Source organism: Mirounga angustirostris, unplaced genomic scaffold (assembly GCF_029215605.1).
Source record: "Mirounga angustirostris isolate CCGP_5_RB_7025 unplaced genomic scaffold, mMirAng1.0.hap1 SCAF_7, whole genome shotgun sequence".
NCBI classification, from domain to species: domain Eukaryota; kingdom Metazoa; phylum Chordata; class Mammalia; order Carnivora; family Phocidae; genus Mirounga; species Mirounga angustirostris.
This window is the reverse complement of record NW_026991715.1, coordinates 53,411,132-53,423,738: the sequence shown is the minus strand read 5'-3', so window position 1 is coordinate 53,423,738 and position 12,607 is coordinate 53,411,132. Positions and strand designations below refer to the sequence as shown.

The 12,607-nt window shown below is 42.6% G+C and overlaps 1 long non-coding RNA gene across 1 annotated transcript in view; it reads left to right on the top strand.

The window, feature by feature from the left end:
* Positions 1–12,604, top strand: part of LOC123852663 (uncharacterized) — a 30,622-nt gene extending 18,018 nt beyond the window's left edge. The window contains exons 4-7 of the long non-coding RNA XR_006792971.2: positions 4,291–4,453; positions 6,381–6,513; positions 10,224–10,334; positions 11,786–12,604. This is a non-coding gene — a long non-coding RNA (uncharacterized LOC123852663). The remainder of the gene's footprint in view (positions 1–4,290; positions 4,454–6,380; positions 6,514–10,223; positions 10,335–11,785) is intronic.
* Positions 12,605–12,607: the final 3 nt, after the last annotated feature.

The following is a 12,607-nucleotide window of genomic DNA, read 5'->3' as shown; positions in this document are numbered from 1 at the left end:
GGCAATCATCCCTCAAGCATATGGCCCACCGATATATATCTGCAGGGTCTCATGACTAAGGTTTTATTAGGTGGTAATAAATTACCTTTTCCTAACAATGGCTAGCCCCCTCAAGACCCTGGAAACCTTGCTTCCAAAATTCCTTAGAGACTTATGCTATCCCTAACCCCCCTCCCAATGTGAAAGTATATAATGGGCCACTCCTCGGGACCCCAGCGCAGCTCCTTCTGCCTATGGATCCTGCCCCTGTGCTTTAATAAAATCACCTTTTTGCACCAAAGGCATCTCAAGAATTCTTCCTTGGCCATAGGCTCAGAACCCCAGCATCTTTCCTACATCATTATTATTATTTAAATCAAGGGGGATAAAACTTGTAGGGCTCCACACTCCCAGGACCTCTGAGGTAAAAGGTGCACTTAATGAAGCAGGACACTTGGGATGTGAAGGAACAGTTGCTTTGCATTATCACTTATTTTGCTGTCCAAGAGTGACAAATAGATTGAAATGTCACAGCTGAGATAAGATGGCCAGAGCTGAGAAGGATGACAAACTAATGCACACAAAGGCTCATGGGTCACTAGGACTTTTGTGCCTAGGTGTTCTGAATCTATGGGTTCAGGTTTCTGATTTTTTTTTTTTTTAATTGCGAAACATTCTGGGTATTACGTATTACCATATGTACTCTACCATAGCCTCGAAGAATCCGGCAGGTGCTGTTTGCTGTCTTATCTCATACCACAGTGCCACCTATAGGAAACTCATGTGAACTACATGCAGAAGTTATTAAAACGTATTGGAGGCCTGTCTACACGATTATTAGAATCACAGGATTTCAGAGGCGATGGGACTTTAAAGGTCATTGGAGCCAAATTTCTACCAAGAGCTTGAATTATTTTTATAAAATATTTGATTAGTGGTTGTCCAACTTCTGCTTAAACTTCCTCAGTGAATGGAAACGCACTTTCACTAAGCAGCTCATTCCTTTTTTTTTGTTAAAGATTTTATTTATTTATTTGTCAGAGAGAGAGAGAGTGAGAGAGAGCGCACAAGCAGAGGAGCGGCAGGCAGAGGAAGAGGGAGAAGCAGGCTCCCCGCTGAGCGAGGAGCCCGACGCGGTCTCGATCCCAGGATCCTGGGATCATGACCTGAGCCGAAGGCAGATGCTTAACCAACTGAGCCACCCAGGAGCCTCTAAACAGCTCATTCTATTCATATTTTCATATACTTCTACTTTTGACTCTGTGCTTCACCACTCCCTTCTGCAGTAGCTGGGTCCCCTAGTTCTAGGCCTTTCCAGGGTTCTTTGAGGTGAATTTGCTTCATTCTCAGTGGTATCCCTGTTTGCATATGCTTCAGTGGTGGGTTCTGCCAATTCAGTTACCACACTTTCCATCTTTCAAATTATCGTCTACATCCCCTGTCCTCTTTTCCTCCTCTCTCCTTCTCTTTGTTCCTTTGGATTTATGCTTTTGTTAGGAAACGTTCATCTACTGTAGTGTTGGTCGGTTTTGGAAGAGGGGAGAAATAAAAGCAAGAGATGAAATTCTTCATGTTTAGTTTGAAGCATTGGCATGTTTTTCTGATTCTGTTCTTATGCATTAAAGAATATAGGTATAGTGGTTTATGTTTATTTCAATTAGAATTTTTATTGTGAAATCTAGCTCATTATTATGGCATTTGAATCTTCACTCTGCCATTCAATATACTGGCTACCTCACCCAGTCCTCAAGGAAGAGGAAAAGCAAGCTGGCTGTACACTCAGCTATCTACTCAATGAACAGGACAAGGCTGGAGACAGAATCCCATGGCACTAGAGACCGGGGTGACATGGATTCATAATTAGCATCTATCTTCGTGATTATCTGGATCAACTACTCCATCTTGCTCACAAGGTGCGCGTCTCTGTCAAACACTGAGCTAAAATGCTGAAGCACAGTGTTGACTGCTTTCTCTAATTTACCAGTCTGGCAGAGTTAAAAAAAAAAAAAAAGGAAAGGAAATTCTATTAATTCATTAAATTCCGACTTGTCCTTCCTGACTCCTAGGCATGTTTAAGTGCTTCCCATCCTCTCTGTGTTCAGAGGGATGTTTGATAACCTGTCTGAGAATTGCATTGTTCTTCCCTGCCCCATTTCCCAAGATTCTTCAAAGATAATGAATAGCGGCTCCTTTTATCATCACGTTCTTCCTACTGGAAGCAGGCTGGGATGTAGTTCGTTGGGGCCAGGAGGTTTGTACTGATGTTGTGAACCCAGGTGCTCTCTTATAGTCCCTCCACCAGTTTGGACTTTTAGGTTTCTCGTCTGAATGCTTGTTCAACTATTTCCTGTCTGATAAATCCTTCTCCTTGTTGGAGATGAAAGATGGAAAACAGGAGACGAAGCATTCCACAAACTACGTATCTGGCCCTATGGTTGATCTGTCCTTGCCTTGTTCTAATTTCTCCTATATAATTTCAAAAAAGTCATCCTTAACATTTAAAAGTTTATAGTAGACCCCTTGGGTTTACAAGGAATTGAGAATTATTCAACACTTCTGATCTTCAGTAAATCACCTTATATGAGGCTGGTGTGGTGCAGTCTATGCTTTGTAGGGTTCAGACTGAAGCTCTTGGCTTAGCAACTCATGATTTAACTCAGATTCAGAAAAAAAAGAAAAATGTTTCAAAATTCTTTATAACTTCATTAAGTTATCTGCCTTTCCTACACATGGGATAGAACCTGAAATGATTTGGCTACACAGGGTGTTGAATTTCTTCAGTATGCCTCTCTAGATTCATTCTCTGCCTTTCCCCCTACCATTCTCCAACCTGCCCGGCTGTCTTGCATGGATTACATCAAATCTCTGGCTTTCTGCAGAGATGAAAGGGAAGGAAAGAGGAATATGAGGTCAGGGCCTTTATTTCCCTGATTCCTTCCTGTGAGGTTACCATGGGCCACTGTGTCCCTCAGCAGAAGGTTGCTGCTCTTGTCTAGATGGCCCACTCCCTACCCTCCCTCTTTTGTTCAAAGTTATGGCAAGCTCGCCTTCTCTTTTTCCTTTTGGGGATGGTGACAGTCCCACTACCATGACCTCTCATGGGTCCCTTATACCCACTCACCCCTTTGGAACTAATTCCTCTGTTGGTAAAACCTCTTCAAAGTTTCCTGGTTTGAGTATATCATCCGTTTCTCTTTTGGGGGACAGGAGGACCTTGACTGATAACAGAAAGTTTAAAACAAGTCTGAGGGAAGATGCTTCCACTGTGTCAAGTTCTATTGGACCTTATATTGTAATATTCTTAGGCACTCTAGGAACTGGCCATTTGTAGAAGTTTCAGTGCATCAGAGTCAAAGATAGAAATATTTTAGAAATTATTTATTTATTTTTAGAGAGGGAGGGAGAGAGAGAATCTTAAGCAGACTCTATGCCCAGCACGGAGCCCGACACGGGACTTGATCTCAAGACCCTGAGACCATGACCTGAGCTGAAATCAAGAGTCAAACACTTAACTGACTGAACCACCCAGGTGCCCCAGGAATTTTTTAGATCAGAAAATCAAGTGGCTTTTTTTTTCTTATAAGAATACCCATATAACTTGAATTTTATAATACAGAATGGATTACCAATATTTTGGTTTCCAATCTGGTAGGTGAAAAATTAAAAAATCAGCTCAGATATATCAAATAAATTACTGGTTTCCAGAATGTATAAGAAACTTCTACAGATCAATATGAAACAGATAGAATTATAGAAAAGTTATCTAAGTTACAGATTGGAAATGCATATGAAAAGATGCTCAACCTCACTAGTAATCGGGAAAACGCAAACTAAAACAAGAAAGCACTTCACATGCATTAGAATGTCAAATGTAAAAAAAAGTCAAATAATGTCCTCTGGGAAGTGGGTTTGAGTGTAAGTTGGTACAACCACTTTAGAAATAATTTAACACTATTTTGTAAAGTTTAAGGGAGGCATACTATGAAAACAACAGTTCTATTTGTACATACACATTAGTTGAAAGAAATTTTTGCATATTTATACCAGGAGACATGTATAAGGATGTATATTACAGTATTTTTGCAAAATAGTAAAAGTGGAAATAAGGTGCTGTGAGGTAATAGAAAACATATATTGGTCTCTGCCCCTGGTTCCTGGACCAGAGCTCCTAAAAGCCTCATAATTTCCTAAATGGTAAGAGTGTTAGCAGCATCTCTTATTCTAGTATTTGTCTTTGATCCCAGTTCCTGAAACAGGGTACTAAATCCCTTGGAATTTCCTGGGTGACAGGACTGTCTTTTGTTCTAACAGGGCTCCTGGATGGATCCTGGATGAGAGCTGGTCACTGGAAAGACCAACCCAAGATTAGAAGCTTGGAATTTTCAGCCGTATCTCCTACCCCTGAGGTGGGAAAGGGACTAGAAAATGGAGTTAATAATTGATCATGAACCGTGGGATCTGATGCAATTTTCAGGTAGGTAGTGTCATAATTAGGTTAAATTATAGGACACCCTTGGGTTCTGGTCCTTCTGAATGCTCTCTCTCAGCCCCATACCCCCATCGGGGTTTGCCTATTCTTCTTTAGCACAAAGCCCCCCATCAGGAGCTTTCTCCTTATTAGGCAACCCCCAAAGAGAGTACACAGCAAATTCTTCTTTTTAAAAAATTATCATTTTTGAAATACAGTTGACATACAATGTTATATTAGTTCCAGGTGTAAAACAGTGATTCGACAATTCTTTTTTTTTTTTTTAAGATTTTATTTATTTATTTGAGAGAGAATGAGAGACAGAGAGCATGAGAGGGAGGAGGGTCAGAGGGAGAAGCAGACTCCCCACTGAGCAGGGAGCCCGATGCGGGACTCGATCCTGGGACTCCAGGATCATGACCTGAGCCGAAGGCAGTCGCTTAACCAACTGAGCCACCCAGGCGCCCCCTGATTCGACAATTCTATATATTACATAATGTTCACCATAGTAAATGTAGTCCCCATCTCTCACCACACAAAGTTATTTTCATCCCCATGACTTTTTCATACCTGGAATTTTTTTTATTTTTGTTTTATTTTTATTATTATTTTCATTATTTATTTATTTATTTATTTAAAAGGTTTTATTTATTTATTTGACAGAAAGACAGGGAGAGAGGGAACACAAGCAGGCCTCCTGCCGAGCAGGGAGCCCAATGTGGGGCTCGATCCCAGGACCCTGAGATCATGACCTGAGCTGAAGGCAGACGCTTAACGACTGAGCCACCCAGGCGCCCCTCTTACAGCAAATTCTTATACTGAATTCACTCTCTTTTTCTTTTCTATCCTCTTTCTAGTTGCCCCATAATCTACCAAAATTTTTACCAAACCCTGATGTCCTGTGACTTATATTTAATGAATATTTCCTCCCATCTCTCAAAGAGAAAGCACAATTCTGTAATTCACATTTGAAATCTCACCTTCCTTTGCTTCTGCTGCCTTAAGTCCCCCCATTCCCTCGCCCTCTCCCAGCCTGTCATTTCTGGGGACATGTCCCCACTGTACACTCTGCATTTCCAGATAGAGTCTGTGATTTGTTAAAAACTCTTAGATTTGACTGGCTGCTTTGGTTCTTTTATATATATATATATATTTTTTAAGATTTTATTTATTTTATTTCGGAGAGAGTGAGAGAGAAAAAGCACGGGGGGGGGGGAAGTGGGAGAGGGAGAAGCAGACTCCCCATTGAGCAGGGAGCCCGATGTGGGACCCGATCCCAGGATCCTGGGATTATGACCTGAGCCGAAGGCAGATGCTTAACAACTGAGCCACCCAGGTGTCCCTGGCTGCTTTGGTTCTAAAGTTGGGAGGCCAACACGGTTTATTCAAGAATAAAAGTTTCTTTGAAGTCAGGGACACAAAGAATCTTTGCAACATGCTTTTCAAAGCATCTGTCTGTATACTCCTGAGCTCATGGAAATGAGGAAGGAAAAGAGATAGACTTCCACCAGCTGAGATGGTCTTAAGAGTTCTGCTCCTTATCACATCAGCACACTCTCTCTTAGCTGGCCTTTTCTGAAAAAGGATTTCACAACATTTGCCACCTTATAACTCAACAAGCGTGTTATTTCCTGTCAGTTTAACTTCTCCAAACTTTTGCTTAACAATAGCCAGAAATTCTCAGAAACAGGAGGATAGTGCAACCCTGCTCTTCCTCATCACCATCTGTTATCTCCCTGGAGTTCCTGAAACAATACAAATGGTGAGCTCTTAGCAGAGGCCAGAAGTGGGGACAAGGCACGGCCTTCCCTACATGGCCCTGCCGAACAGGGTCCCTCCATTTCTTTGTCCTGCCAGCACTCATGAGGCTATTATTTGATACTATTAGTGTATTTCTCTTTGTGACTGACATTTCCTAAATTTTTTCCAACAGGATGTCTTCTGTACCCAGTGGCTGCTAAAAAAAAAGAAAAAAAATTTGCCCGGCTGTGACAACTGCTGGGTGGACCAGGCCAAGGAAAGAGAGGTGGTGTCCTTGGAAGAAGGCAGACCTTTGCCACCTCCAGGTTGGACTGGATTTCTAAGTGCAAACAGATATCTTATTTTCTCTTTTGGATTTGGTAGTCATCTCTTGAGATAAGCAAGAAGAGATCCTTCCTAGCTTGCCAACTTGGTGATTCTGCCTGAATTCTTGTAAATGACAGCTTTGTTTATTAATGGAATTGTGCATTTGAGAGTGAAAAGCCTCATTTTGTCCAACTTTCTGATTTTGCAGATGAGGAAAGCAGCCCAGAGACGTTAAAAGATATCCCCAATAGTAGTAGTATTATTTAAATTACATAGCTCATATCACCTGCATTGTACAGAAGAGGAAAGGGACGATCAGAGTGATGAGATTGACTGGCTCAGGACAGCACAGAGTCAGTAACAGAGGCTGGACTTGAGGCCAGGTCCCCTGATTCCCACTATGATGCTCTTTGACAGCCACCATAGCCTCTGGGCACGGGAGGGGACTTCGGAATAGAGAGGTCTGCTGCCCAGAGCCCCACTTGACTTTTTTGTCTATACTTGGTGATTCATAACAGTACTAGAAGTGCACATGCAATTAAAAAATTCAGTTATATTTATTTGCTCTTCATTAGTGAAGCACATAGTATGCAATTCACAGGGCACAAAGGAGCAGACAGTGAAAAAAATCTCCCTCATGCGCCTGTCTCCCATCTGGTTTCCCTCCCCAACTTCTTGGGTGTCCTTTCAGATATGTGTAATGCTTAGATAAGCAAATACATACAAATGCATTTATGCATTTTTAATAAAAAAATGGAAGCATACTGTACTCTGTTCTCCACCTTGCATTTTAAAACATTTGATATGTTTTGGGTATCACCCTTATCAGTGCAGATAGAGCAGCCTCCTTTTTACCGGCTGCAAGTATTCTACCGAAAGGAGGTACTAGAATTTGCTTACATCCAGTCCACTCTTGATGGACATCAAGGTGGTTTCCATTCTTAGGCCGTTGTTATGAAGAATATACTATACATGTTTTTGTATACATTTGCTGTAATACCTAGCAGAGGTTGGCAATCTACAGCCTGTGGGCCAATTTCAAGCTGCCATTTGTTTTTGTAAATAAGGTTTTATTGCGTGGCAGCCACGCCTGTTTGTTTACATATTGTCTGTGGTTGCTTTCATGCTACAACAGCAGAGGTGAGTAGTTGCAACAGAAATACGTGGCCTGAAAAGAAAATGGGACACCTGGCTGGTTCAGCAGGTTAAGCGTCTGCCTTCGGCTCAGGTTGTGATCCCGGGGTCCTGGGATCGAGTCCCGCATTGGGCTCCCTGCTCAGCGGGAAGCCTGCTTCCCCTTCTGCCTGCAGCTCCCCCTGCTTGTGCTCTATCCCTCTCTCTCTCTGACAAATAAATTAAAAAAAAAAAAAGAAAAGAAAAGAAAAGAAAGAAAGAAAGAAAGAAAGAAAGAAAGAAAGAAAGAAAGAAAAAGAAATACATGGCTTAGAAGCCCAAAATATTTACGACCTGGCCCTTTAAAAAAAAAGATTTTATTTATTTGAGAGAGAGAGAGAGAGTGCTCCACGAGCGAGCGGCAGTCCTGCATCCCAGGACCCTGAATCCATGACCTGAGCCGAAGGCAGACGCTTAACCGACTGAGCCACCCAGTCGCCCACTCCCTGGCCCTTTAAAGAAAAGGTTTGCTGGACTCCGATCTATAGGACAAATTCCTATCAGTGAAATTGCTGGGTTAGGAGTTTCGCATTTCGCACTTGACAGTTAGTGGCCCCATTCTCTTCATAGAGGTTGGACTTGTTCATTCTCCCACTGGCAGCGTGTTTTTCCATGTTCACACCAATGTAGTTCATTGGACATTTTCACCTTTGCCCATCTGATAGGTAGAAAAAAATATTTCTCTGGATCTGTTTTGCCTTTGTCTGACTTGGAGTGAAATCAGGCATTTTTTCTGGTTGGAGAAGGGTGATGCCTGTGAGGGAGAGAGAAACAAATGCGAAGGAAATTATCGGTCTCCATTGTTTGCTGTAACTGAACTCACTTCACGAAACAAACCCAGCAGAGACCCTACCGCCGCGGCAGCGCTGGGGGTCTCCAGACCCCGCCGCCAGTCTCCTCCCTCCTACCCAGAAAATGGATTCTGAGCAGCACCTGCTTCCTCGGGCTGCTCCGCTCTGGGTTTAATCACCGCGCACGCTGTGAGCAGCTGCTAGGTGGGAAAAGTGAGTTCTGGTTTCAATCTTGGCAAAGTGGAACTGAGACCATGGGAAATTCCTGCACCCGGGGAGGCTCTTCAGAAGGTGCGGTTAAGCCTCAAAGAAATGCCAAGACAAGCGCTACCGGGGGTGGGAGTGGGGAAGCAAATCCACCCCCTCCTTTTTTTTTTTTTTAAAGTAGGCTCCGTGCCCAACGTGGGCCTTGAACTCACGATCCTGAGATTATGACTCATGTACTCCACTGCCTGAGCCAGCCAGGCGCCCAGATCCACCTTTCGATTGGGGACGCAGAGAGGGAAGTGCTTCTTGCCCTCTTGTGGGTTTAGACTGTGCTGTTGGGAATGGGGGTTTGCTGTTGGGAGTCATGTGTGAGACACAGCAAGGGGCTCCGGGGTCCCTACCAGACTCAAGAGGCGTCTGCTCCTCTCGCAGGACAGGAGGAAGGCAGTGAGGCCCAGCGTTCCAGGGTCCAAGTTCGTTTGGACATTTGTTCGTTAGGCGAGCATTTGCAGTTCCTACTTTTTCTGCTGTTTAGCTTGGAGAAAGGTCCTTGATCGGGTGGTAAGGTGTTCTGGTTGTGGGGACTGACAGATGCCAGGGCCGGGGGCCAGCTGAGTCTTTACAGCTTGTCAAATTTGGAGATAAGTTGCTTTGAGAATAAAGCTTTATTCCAAAAAGATAGCAAAGGACTAAAGTTTTATAGGTGGTGAAGCTGAAGAAAAGACTCCTCAGCAACTAACTAGATCCTTAAAATATGGCAAGGCCATCATCACATTTCAATGTGTAAAAATTAGATGCTTAAGTTCCCGGAGAGGAACTTTTGGAAATGACTGTGCTGGAAATGTGCTAAATCAATGATGGTAAATCTATTTAATGGAAGAGTATGTGGCTGTTAAAAGAATGCGGCAGATCCGTATGTACAGATATGGAATCTTTTCCAAGAAATCAGTAAATGGAAACGTCAAGGTAAGGGGCGGTAACTGAGTGTCTGGCATCAGGATTTCTAGAAGCAAAGAGTGAGACAGGGATTCTTGTGCTTTGAGGAGGGGTTGCTCCCAGGAGAAGGGGAGCTGCGGAGTGGGGCAGGGCAAGGGAAAAAGCTAAGCAAGGCCTCCGTGCACATCAGCTTTCGCCTGATCCCGCGCGAGCACAGGGGCCCGAATTGTACCACAGGGTTGTCCAAGGTCTTACCCCGTGTTGGCTGCAGTGCGTCCCGGGCTGGAGGGTGGGTGGAGGATTCTCTGCGGAAGAGGGCAAGTGTGAACCACAGGTAGCCCTCGCTCACGGCAGCCAGGCGATGGGTGTGCTGGCTCTCCAGGACATCTGAGTAGAGCTCCAGCAGTACCTGCTGTGGAAGAGGTGCTGCCATTTGTGGGACAGGGTAGAAATGCATATAAACAGGCTTGTGCATATGGGGACTAAGAGCGGAGGCTCTTATCCTGGACCCCATGGAACCCTAAGTGCTTCAGAGATAGAACCATATTTCAATATAATTGGTTTCTTTTTAATCCTCTGTATTTTATTTTACGTATTTTCAGACATTATCCCTAGGCTCCATCAGACAGCTAATGAGCGCGTGGTGCACGCCAAGGATAAACGCCAAGGATAAAGAGATGCAAGAAGGCAGTAACAGTGCTCATTTTTGCTGGGTGAGGCCGAGGTGGATACTTAGGGGGAGGGGCTCAGGAGTGGGAGGGAGACTTCTCATTCTTTGTATACGCTTTTGTACTATTGGAATTTTCGCTCTGTGCATTAATTATATTTTTAAAAGATAAGAGAAAAAAGAAAGAAAATGTATTTTAAAAAGTTACCTACTTCTCCGAAGAACTAGGAGGAAAGAAGGAGGAAGGGCAGATATGAGGGAAAGTATCCCTCAAACGAACCTGATTGTTCCTGGGTTTTCTTTTCACTCTCATTTCCTGGGGTGCCTTTTCTGTTTTATACCACTTCTCCGATTGCTTGCTTTCCTCTTCAAAAAGTCCAAATCTGTCTCTCTAATGCTTGTATGCGATTTTGAAGCTGTTTTTGCACACTTGGATGGAACCTACATAATTATCTTTTACTAATTTTTGCCCAACTCCTAATCAAATGATAACTAAAGTGTGACGTCATTTCTTAGCATATATACCTATACTTGCCAAACAAACCACTTTAGTCTGCACGATTTTTGTGGGTCAAAAGCATGCCTTTAAATGGAGAGCGTATTTCCGTGATGAGAATAAATCTGGGGGAGGGATTGTTCCATGCTCAAGATGGAGGTTTTTAATCAGACCACATTTGAGGACATTAGATGTCTCCTTTATTCACAATATACTTCCAAAGAGTCAAGATTTACTAAATTCCACCTCTCAGTATTTTAAAATGAATGTGTACTCTCCACCATTTTTGTTGCCAAGGGAGCTCACATCTGCCCTGGAAAATCTTCCCATGGAGCGATGTCAGCAGAGATAAATGAATGAGAGTACATGCGGTTCTATAATAATAGTGCAATTTGGCTAAGGGGTGACATCATCTTTTCACTGTTGTATCTGCCAGTCTAAGTAGCAATAAGTCCAGCTGAGCTAGAGAATGAATTACAGGGAGAGTACACGGGCAAGGCGGGATGAAACATAAAAAATGGAATGGAAAATTAAATTTAAAAAGAAGGTAGCTTTGAATAGATCCAGCCCACAATATATTTTTTCTTATGTATGGTTCTGATTTAATTACCACGTCAAAATTTGCCATCATTTCGGATTATGTGGAAAGATGCAAAGCTTCTTTCCTAATGGCTGTTTTGCTATATATACACATGGGTACCACCAGAGTATAAATAGGGACGTTGGAATTGATTTTAGTCTTTAAAGGGCACATTTAAATGCTGGCAGATAAAATGCCTTTATCAGTTCAATCCACTCACTGTGATCCCACATGCCTCACTGGTAACACTTGAAGGAGGGTTTGCTGGGTTTTATTTGGATATTGAGAGAAGAATATCACCATCCTACATGCTGATGAACCCCGGACATGGTTTGTTTCTGGGGAGGAGCAGGATATGACTCTCTATTGGTTCTTGGAGGGCTGGATCAGTATTTACTCATTGCCTTTTTTTTCTTTTTAGGTAACAGCTTTATTGAGATAGAATTCACATACCGAAATATTGGTCCTGTTTGCTAATTTTTTATATTCCTGTCCTCTAATGTCCACTGTCGTTGGATGATGAATTTCTGCAAAGGCACTGATAGAGGCTATGAGGAATAAACCCTGCAGATGGATCAAATAAAAACATCAGGTTTCCAGGCTGGATAAAGGAGTCATGAAAAGGAGGGAGAAGCAGAAATGAAGGACAGAGAGACTTTTAGAAGTAAAATGAGCAGTTGGTTATTGAAAAGAAAATCTTCTGCTGTTTGAATAAAGACTGAAGAGCTTTCATCGTTGGCTCCCCACATGGTTGTGTCTTTTTTGAGCAGCAAGTCGCAAGAAGAAGAAGGAACTTAGAGTTGAACTAATTAGTAGTAATGAAAATGTAGCAAACATCAACAACGAATTTCCTAGGCAATTTCATTTCCAAAGCACATTCGCATGTATCACAGGTAAAATGTTTTCCACAAACACCATTTTTAACATAGGATTTTATTTGCAGAAGCTATTTTTTTGTGGCCTAAGGAAGAAATGGCTCATTGAAACAGAACTTTGCTGATTTGGTTTCAAAGAATTCTAGGATATGAAGAATTCTGTGGAACACAGGGGTTCAGAAGTCCCTGAACACAGAACAGGCATGTCTGGTAATGAAAATGTTCTTTTGGTCTAGCATTATGTTTATGCTTTAAAAGCATGATTATGCTAGGAATAGGCAGAAGCAGAAAAGAGGAAGTAAGTAGGAAAATACTTGATATTTGAATAGGCTTTATACTTTCCAAAATACTCAGACCCCACCAAAGCC